The 9,755-nt window shown below is 37.5% G+C and overlaps 1 long non-coding RNA gene across 1 annotated transcript; it reads right to left on the minus strand.

Moving 5' to 3' along the window:
* Positions 1 to 2,286: 2,286 nt before the first annotated feature.
* On the minus strand, positions 2,287 to 7,132 carry LOC147577533 (uncharacterized). The gene is made up of 2 exons (XR_015240374.1): positions 6,476 to 7,132; positions 2,287 to 3,397 (listed from the first exon to the last, which is right to left on the minus strand). It is a non-coding gene; the product is annotated as an uncharacterized LOC147577533 (long non-coding RNA).
* Between the last annotated feature and the right edge of the window lie 2,623 nt (positions 7,133 to 9,755).

Consider the following 9,755-nt stretch of genomic DNA (forward strand, 5'->3'; position numbering starts at 1 on the left):
GAGCCTGCCATGGGGCTCAAACTCACAAACCGTGAGATCATGACCTGAGCCAAAATCAGGATGTGGACGCTTAACAGACAGAGCCACCCAGAAGCCCCAGTAAAATCTCCAGCTAAATGAAAACCTGACCATCACAGTCAAGATTCCATGCACAAGACTAAGGGAAACCAGGTAAGCAACAGGCCTTAGTGATTACTTCTATAACAAGACCTATCCTTGCAGCATGCTACATTTGTACTCTCTTAGAGTATTCCTTAAGTCTCTTAAAAGGGATTTAAGAAAATAAGATAATGCATAATGATATAAATAATAAAGAGAGAGAAGGCAAGGCACCTGGGGCTGCAGGTAGGCTGTTGTTTCTGTTGAGCTGGGGAAGATTTTTAGGAGTTAGAAGACCAGCAGGGGAGACCTTTGTGAGCACCACTCCTAGAAGAAGTGAGATGGGAAGCCATGCAGGAAAGAGAGTGTTTAAGAAATGTTGCAACTCCTATTTCAAGATTCTGAATGTCCTCCCCCTTTGGTTTTACTGCGAGGGGTTGCTATACATATTTAAGATGCTGTGTAAATATTCCTAAGGGACTAATGTCTCTTCAAAAGCAACACCTGGTGGTTGGACTGTTTGTAGGTTAACATTTACAATTTTAGATGTTTTCTAAATTACTATGATATCTTTCTGATACACCAAATTTATGCAGCCTTTGACAAATAACACAGTTGGCTTGCCCGCATTCCATTCCATTTCTTGTTTTCTGACCTTCTGTCTAAGCTGGGAGAACAATGATTGAAAGCACAGGCTGTGGACCCAGACTTGCTTGCTATGAGGGTGACTGTGGGCAGATTATGAGTCTTAGATTCCTTAACTGTCTAATGGGATCATAATAGCTCCTTGCAGTCTTGTTATGAGGATTAATAGAGTTACTGTTAAAATCAAACTCTTAGATTAGTTCCTAGGATATTAGGAGTTCTCTGTGTGCTTGTTAAATAAACCAACTTTGGGAAGGTAAAGCGAGGCATTGAATAAACTGCACCTTCACAGTGAATGGAGACATACTTATGGAATGCCCACCATGTTCCTTACAAACATCTTCTCATCCCCTCGGTAATGTCAATGACACCGTGAGAAAGGTTGTGATTGCTGTCTCCACCACAAAGTGAGAAAAATAAATCCCAGGGAAGCCAGGGGATATGTTCATATTTCACACACCAAGTCAGAGGTAGAGCTAAGCTTACTCAGACCCAGTGCTCTCACTCCTCACTAGCTCTAAAGAACCCTGCTGAGATCCCTGCTCAAAGTTCATAAGCAATTCATCCGTGACTCCTCTTCATGCAATCTCTCCTCCTGCCAAACGAATATCTCCATCCTCATCTTAAAGTGCAATGCACAGACAACTCAATGAATCATAGAAAGAGGACTGGACAACATATCACGGCTCCTAAAACTCTACCTTTTATTTTTTTTCAGGTAAGGAAACTCAAAGAGAGTTCAAGGAACTTGCTCAAAGCCATATAATTTATTTAGTATCAGAGGCACAGTGCAAACCCATTTCTCTTGACTACCATCTTAGCACTCTCATTATACCCATATCATTTGAGCAATTTTGACAGGAGAGCAAAGGAAGGGCCAGGAGGTCACGGGAGCCTTGAAGAAACATTGGGGAGATGCTAGAGACAAAGAAAGGAAAATACGGGGCCCCAAAGACACAACTTTGCCTACCAAAACATCTTAGACTGGCTTAGGCAGACAACTTTTCAAAACTTTCTTACTGTAATTGTTAGTAAACCTTTTAAATAAATTTATTTAAATAAATTATTCACATTTTAGAACCTTTTAAATAAATTATTCAGATTAATTTAATTGATAAGAAAATCCATTTCCACTTAAAGTAGCTAAAACTAACCTACTTAAAACCTCAGTTCTCAAGTGGTACAGTTTGAATAAATTCTATAGGGATACAAAACTGTGTTCACTTTCTTTGGTGTTATAACTTGCCTTTGGGAATTCTCAAAGTGGGTCTGATTAATTTATTCTTGCGTTTCAGCATCCAGTACAGCACATAGCACTCAATGAATATTTCTATTCACTATTTTAGCGTATATAGTGGTCCTCAAACTTCCCTGAACCAGAGCCACACTTACAATAGCCTGTTAAGAAGGTGGATTCTCTAAATACAACCCCAGAGGAGTTAACCCAGCAGTCCTGTGGGGAATTGTTAACAAGCTTCTCCAAAATCTGAGGGGAGCAGTTTTACATAATGTGCAAATTAAAAATACAAATAATAGCTTGGATCAATGTGTTATCTTTCTTTATTATTTAATCCAAACGTTCCTCCCCAGGCACACCTCACAAAGCTCTCTTATAAGTGCTCTCTAATTCACATGCCACAGAGATCCTAACAGCACCACATATCCATATATATACATTTTTTTTCCTAGCTAGAATTGTAATAAAACTTCAGAGAAGTATTCTCGTTAGACTATCTCAATTCTTTCTCTCAATTATTGTTTGTTTTGTTTTGTTTTTGCTATTGAGATTTGATAGGAAAAAAAGTTGTTGAGAGAAATATTGAGGGGTTAAATTGGACATTACGGGTACAATGGAAAATTTATGGCCTCCTAGAATAGGAGCTTATCCTAAGTCTGTCTACTTGCTGGTTAACAAATATTTTAAGTTACTACAATGGTCTCAAAGGCAGACTTACACCCTGAGAGACAGGGTAATAGTAGGGCAATTATATAACTAATACTAGTCCTTGAGGGTAGGATTCCATAAAAAGGTTGTTTGGGGTCAGTCTGAGACATTCTAAAAGGAGTGGATATTGCACATGCCCACAAACACATGTTTAGGACTAAATTCTTCACATTTAAAGGTCTGCAGTGTCTCAATGCGTTGCCCTCAGAGTTTGTTTGCCAGCAGATCTGTTGTAACAAGTAACATGATCATGGCTGGGACTCAAGAGAGGCTTAGGCAGAAAATGGCATCATTTACAATGTTTTTTATGTTTTTGTTTTTTCCTCTGGAAATCTTTGCGAGAGAAACTGTTTTTGGTCGGTTAATTGTCACAATAAGTAATTAAGAGGGACAGGGAGCATAGCAACATGCTACAGAATTAGACAATATAAATTAATCAACAGAAAAGTGATACTTCTGGTATCACTCTAAGTATAAACAGAATAACAGGCATGCTGGCTACTGATGAGAATGTAAGAACCTAACATTATGCACATAAACACAGAGTCAGGTAACCACTGGGTAGAACAGAGAGTTATGGGTTTCTTACTGGTCTCACACTCAGCCTTCCAAAGCATGACCTGGCACATTGGATTCATCTACAGTGTGCTCATACAAGTGCTCTTGTTATTATTTCAAGGGAAACATTTTAAGACTTGACATAGAAACCTGAAAAAAAGGAAAAGCAAAACGATTAATCTGAGAACAGAGCAATACAGTCTGCCCCTGCTTGCGTGGAGCGCAAAGGAGCATTGTATTACTGGTACATAAATAGGACCAATAATCAATTGACATTGAGAAGCCTTACACTAAGATAATGACAAAAAAGAAGGGTATGGGGCTCCTGTCCTTAAGGAAATTGCAAACTATTGGTGGAGAAAAGAACAATATAAATGCATGTGAGGTTTTAAGAGTATAGAAATAGGTATATACATACAACAGGAGACGGCTGCAATAACAGTGTAAAAATTAGAGTTTGGACAGAAATACGTGACCTGGTTTAATGGAAAGGGGTGCACATGCCACTTTAAGGGAGAATAATAGCAAATCTTAAGGGAAGAAAATAATAAGGGAAGCTAGATGGCAAAGAGTTTATGTCTGGCTGCAGAAGGGAGGAGAGAACAGTGTGTGAAACAAAAGAACAGTAAGGTACAGGATGGACAAAGGAAGAGAGTCAGAACATTTTATTTTGATGCAAATCAAAACTAGGAGTTCTTTTAAAGTTATTTAAAGAGAGTGACATAATCAATAGATGACTGCAGAAGATCATTCCTTCTTCTTATAATTGGAGGAAGAAAAGGAAAAAAAAAATGAGGTGAGGTCTGATGACTTTTTTAATCCATTAATTTTAAAGCAGACATGGAGGACAAACTTAGATCAAAAACTTGAAAGAAATTCACAACATTTCATCAGATGCCCAGGAGTTCTTGGCAGGAAAAGTGAGGACACCTCTGCACTAGACCATGTAGCCTGACTTAGAAAAAAATTAAAAAAAAAAAAAAAAAAACAACCTTCCATGGAAACAAATAATGTGTTCCACTTCTGCCAAGGTCATTCTGCATATACAGATGGCTTAGGTGGCTCAGTGTAGTTAAGTCCTTTGGCAGAGGAACACAGATTTCCATCAAATCCTTCTTCTGCTCACTGATATCTGGCCCCTGGCCTTGCTTGATCCTGACATTTTAGAAAAACTGTGTTGCCTTGTTTGTTGTTCTCATTTTAGTTTCTCTAACCCTGATACCTTCTGTAGCAATTGTAAGTGGCAACATATAGGTGAAGCCAATTCAGTATTACCTCAAGGAGGTAAGGTATCTTTATCTTTGTCTCAATTGCCAAAGTTATGTGGTTAGGGAAAGTCTGCTAACACAGCTCTCCTTGGCTAGGATTCACTCCAGAGTTTGTCATTTCTCTGAAGACCCATTGAGCAACCTGGCCTGAGTTTGAATTTGTGCAAAAAAGCCTCTAACCACGTTTGTCACACATTTTTTCCAGCTCATTAGCGATGTTGTGGACAACTTCTTTAATGAGGTTTGACATTTGACTACCACCACATCTGCGACCTTCTCCATCATGTCACCCTCCCCCCCCATCTTCTGCTTCCTTTGCTCTTACTCATTTTTGTGAGTGAATCATCTGATCCTGTCCCTTATATGACCATGCTCTGGTTTGATTAATCTCTCTCATCAAACCTCCTTCCTGAATCTTCTGATTAAATCTAGTCTTCTCCCTCCTCTCTCCATAATGCATGGGACCTTTTAGCAGCTATTAATTATTTAAAAGAACCTTACTTTCTATCATGCTCAAGTTAGTCACGACAGTTTTCTGTCGACCATGTGGCTTCTGTTAAAAATTATTGAACCCAATTAAGAAAAGCTTTTAAACACCAAGTTCTAAGAAGCTATAAAAAATCATCTTTTTCTATTACATTGACAAACTTGCTAGGTTGGAGAAGGAAATAGACACAATATGTCTCACCAAAATACATCTCTTCATCCTATCCCAAATGGCATATGGTACTCACCAACAGATTGAGGCAATGTGATTTAAATCAAATTATCAGCAGGTGACTGTAAAACCGCTAGGGGTCATTCCCAAGGAGGAGTTTTACCAGTGGATATTTTTGATCAAGCAGTCAAAATTCTGGTGGCATTCCACCTATGTTAGACCCTTATACAATATTGATGCTTTTCACTAACAATCCAGCACAATTACTAAAAGGTAACACGATAAATTAATCTGTTGTTTAATTTTTAAAAAGGAAAACAACTATCTGGACTGATTTTTACCAATTTGACTGAATCAACTGAAAGTGTGGCCATGGTATAGATAGTCTTCAGTGAATCTGCTCTCTAAATCATTTTCTGATGGCTATGAATTAGCTGAAAGTAGCTAAAATAGACATGACCTTTATAAGCTGAAATAGCCTGTGGGTCTAAATAGGATGAAGTAATAATATAGTGCCAGGTGCCACTCACGTCCATTAGGTAAGAAAAAAGAAAATATCCAGAGAGAGCTAGACTGACTTGTCTAAGCCAGAGAGGCATTTGAGGTCAGACCTCACTCCACGTGAATCCTGGCATAATAATGCAGCACTGTAACTAAGAGAAGCGCAATTCTTAGCTGTATTAATACAAGCACAGTGTGTCAGGAAACACGAAGAAATCTTCATTAATAGTTTCCAAGTAGAGCTGACATTCAGCCAGTAAATACCAGAGGGGCACACAGACAAGGGAGATCATGCCAGTTGGTCAAAGCGTGCAGTGTTAAATATTTAAGATTTTGTAATGCTGTGTTTACAACAAAGTGTTATAAGAGGACATTATTTTGACAGTGATTAAAGAGAAAGAAAGATCATTTTATAGTCTACTGAAGATATGGACTCTAGTCTTGTCTCTACCCTTAATTAGAACCAACTGCCAGTTATCTCTGTAGTCCTTTTTTTGATACAGAGAACTGGACTAAGTAATCTTGATAATCTCTTCTAGCTCTAAAATTCTGACTCAAGGGAACCTCATCTCTGGATTTCTCAAGCTAAATAATTTCATATCTAAATTAAAATATGAAGTAAGGTACATGCCATTCATTTAAGACTTGTGTCTAAAGTTACTGCTATATCTATATGTTTGTGGATTGCATGCCTCTCCATAATAGTCAAAATAGAAATAAGTAAAATAAAAATACAAACTTATTGTCACTCAGTAAACCAAGACACCGGTTGGGGGCACTAATGCTAACAAGTAATTTTACCTTTGTTCCTTTGTTCTTTTTCTATCAATATTTATTCCAGTTTCTTTGAGGTTGAGGGAATATGAGGCTCGGGAGGGATGGATATCCTGCTTTGGGTAAAGAGAGAGAAAGAAGTCATCTAAAGTTAAATTTACAGAAAAAAGAATTTTCTCTTTACTTTCTATTGCTCAAGTGTTCATTCAATATAATCCATCAACCGTTATCTCATGCAATTATAAGGGAGAAGACACAACATTGATGCCAAAATTGAATAGATTTTGGTCAGAAACTTTCCGGCAAATGCCAAGCCACACATTATTATTAGCGTAGAACTAGTCTACTAGTGTGTACAGCAGAATTTTTTAAAAGAAACTAAAGCTCTTGCAGGATGTTCCTCAAATGCATCTCATCTGCAAAGCAGAAGTGAGAGCCTCCTGAGCCATTAAAAAATCCTTGTTAAATACTTTCTTCGGCATTACCCAAGATTTACCCCAGAGGTGTGTTCATTAAACTAGGCTTATTAGGCTAATTGCTTTTTTTTCGCAATCATATACTTTAGTATAAGAAATACAGAGAAAAGTAAAAATGAAGGAAAATAGTTTCTATGATAAACATTTAGTGAGCAAATGGAATCTCCTGAGTTTATTCATCCATTACATAACACACACACACACACACACACACACACACACACACACAGACGCGCACGCGTGCGTGCACACGACGCCCATACGCACCGTATGATAAAGAATACCAAGTAGAAAGAAACAAATCAATTCTGGTTAGTAAAAATTCAAATTTCTTTGATGTTCTTTTCTTTTAAGATTAGAAGAGGTGAATGGAAGGAAGGATAAGACATTTTTTCCCTTAAGAAAGAAGAACTACTGAACATGGTGGATTTATTTAATGCGGAAAGTCACATTATTGAGATTAGACATCTCTTTTTCAAGGTGCTCCTGAGAGATAATGGCTCTCACACCTATAATTCAGTGGACGCATCGGTGACATAAAAATGGACCTGAGGACCGAAGTTAACACCTTCATCTCTACGTAGCACATGATGATTTTAAGAATAAGTCTAGAGCATATTTTTTCTTTTACATTAGTCTCATTTCTAAAGGTTTCTTTTAGGTAGACCCTATACAAATATTTTTTCTTAAAAATCTGGTCAATTTTAAGACAAATGAAAAATGTAAATTACGAAATATTTTTTTCTATTTGCTATTCCATGAAGTTATAATTTATAATACTATTCTTGCCCATAAATACAATCAAGGCAGGAAAAACTTGAAAGTCCTGCATGACATGGGCAAAAGAGTTAGAAAGTGAATCTTCATTTGTGAAATAGATAAGATTTCATAACTTATTTTAAAATAAAATTAAAAATAAGAAAGCAAGTTACTTTTAGCATTCATTTTGACCACTATGGATATGTTTATCCTAGGGAGAATGAAAAGAAAAAGAGCTATGTTGATTCTCAAAAAGTAGATACTGAGTGTATTCATCTAATCTTTGAATAAGCCAGGACCTCGTCGGCAAAGTTCTCAGCCTCTGCCCCTACACTATCTGTTTCCTCGCAAAATTTAGCCTATTACAGTCTTGTTTTTCTGCAGTAATTACATGTGGTTATAGCCAAATTTTGACTTGCTTAATCTGATCTCTTCATGATCAAAGAGATGACTCTTAGGCTCATTCTACCCCTGTCCACAGCCTCTGAGCCCGGAAGCCTAATACAGTGTGGTTAAGGCAGCTCGCCCAGGGACTTTCACACACCTTATACTGTCTCCTCTTAAGACAGGGAGCATGTTTTTTCAAAGTCTACCCCTTCTCCAATACTCAATTCTAATTTCACTTACTCCTAAAGGCTTCCCTAGATTTCTCCAGCCCAGAATGGCTGTTTCCCCCCAATTCACAGTACTATAGATTCTGTACAGGTGAAAAATGTACCTGCTTTTTTATATCTATCATGTGATATTTTAGACTGTTACATGTGTTTTACATCTCAACTTTGCAATTAGACTGATGACATTAGACATTAGACATTAGACTGATACAGTTAGTTGCATTTTTGAGTGCCTACTATGTGTTAAGGAGTATTTATGTGTTCAAAATTTTACAACAAACCTGCACAGTAGCTATTAGCCTCATTTGACATATCAGTAAAGGAGACACAAGGGTTAAATTAATTGCCTGGGGCTATATAAATACTATGTACCACACCTGGATTAGAATCAGATATTTAGAAGGCAAATATCATTGTTGAAATTCTTGTATATCCCTTTTGTCCCTTTTACAGTGCTTTACCTAATTAGATACTACAACATTATTTTCTGATGATTGGTTTTAAGCACTGAGTTAAAACTGCCCAGGTTATCATAAGTAATATTCTATGGTATCAACCAAAACTAATATTTATGCTGTCTAACATGGCACAGAGGAGACTGGCACTAGGCCAATGCAATCAATGAAAAGAAATATAATTCCGAAGGAGGAAAACAAATATGTGCATGGATGCACGATCAGGTGCATTGCTTTAGAAATAGGCAATGACTTTGGCCAAGACGTCCTCTTTCTCTCTCTCTGAAGTGCTAAGGAAATGGTGAGAAGAGATATAAAACAATGTATATGCAAGAATATGAAAGCTTTCTCTCCAGATTTCAAGAGCAAGATTTAAGCACATCTGAAATAAAGTAGTTGATAAAAATGGTTATGAACATGGATAATAAGAAACTATTTAATAAGTGGGAGAGTCTGGGCCCATACCAATCACAACAGGCAAAGCAGGTGTTAGGATGGACAACCATGGACAATTGGTCCAACCATCTAAGTACGTGTTGCCTAAGAATCAGTCCTGGTTTTGAGGTATGGACTGGCTAAAACAAATAAATGCCTCTTTCATCCCTCAACATGGTTCAGTTCTAGTCTGCTGTAATTGCCATACCCCTGGAATTATCAGGTCCAGTGGACAGGCTACTTAGACCATGGAGATTCATTCAGCAGATGTTTATTCATTATCCACTCTGTGATATCCACTGTGCTAGACAACAGATAAAGACAAATCAGACATCATTCTTGTCAGGGAGTGTGCAATCTAACTGACTTTTGACCAGAAATTATCTCTGGTACAATTCTAGGAACTATTTTGCCACGAAATGATAAAGATAACATGCTTTCCTAAGAATTCCATGTATTAGTTGAGTTCTCTCCAGAAGCAGACCCTGAAGCAATCTTAGGTGTGCTTGATCTCCTGGCCATCCAGGGAGTAAGCACCAGTAACCATAAATAAATCCCTCTTATTCAC

The sequence above is a fragment of the Puma concolor genome, chromosome C2, assembly GCF_028749965.1.
Source record: "Puma concolor isolate L17-30 chromosome C2, mPumCon1.1.hap2, whole genome shotgun sequence".
NCBI lineage: Eukaryota > Metazoa > Chordata > Mammalia > Carnivora > Felidae > Puma > Puma concolor.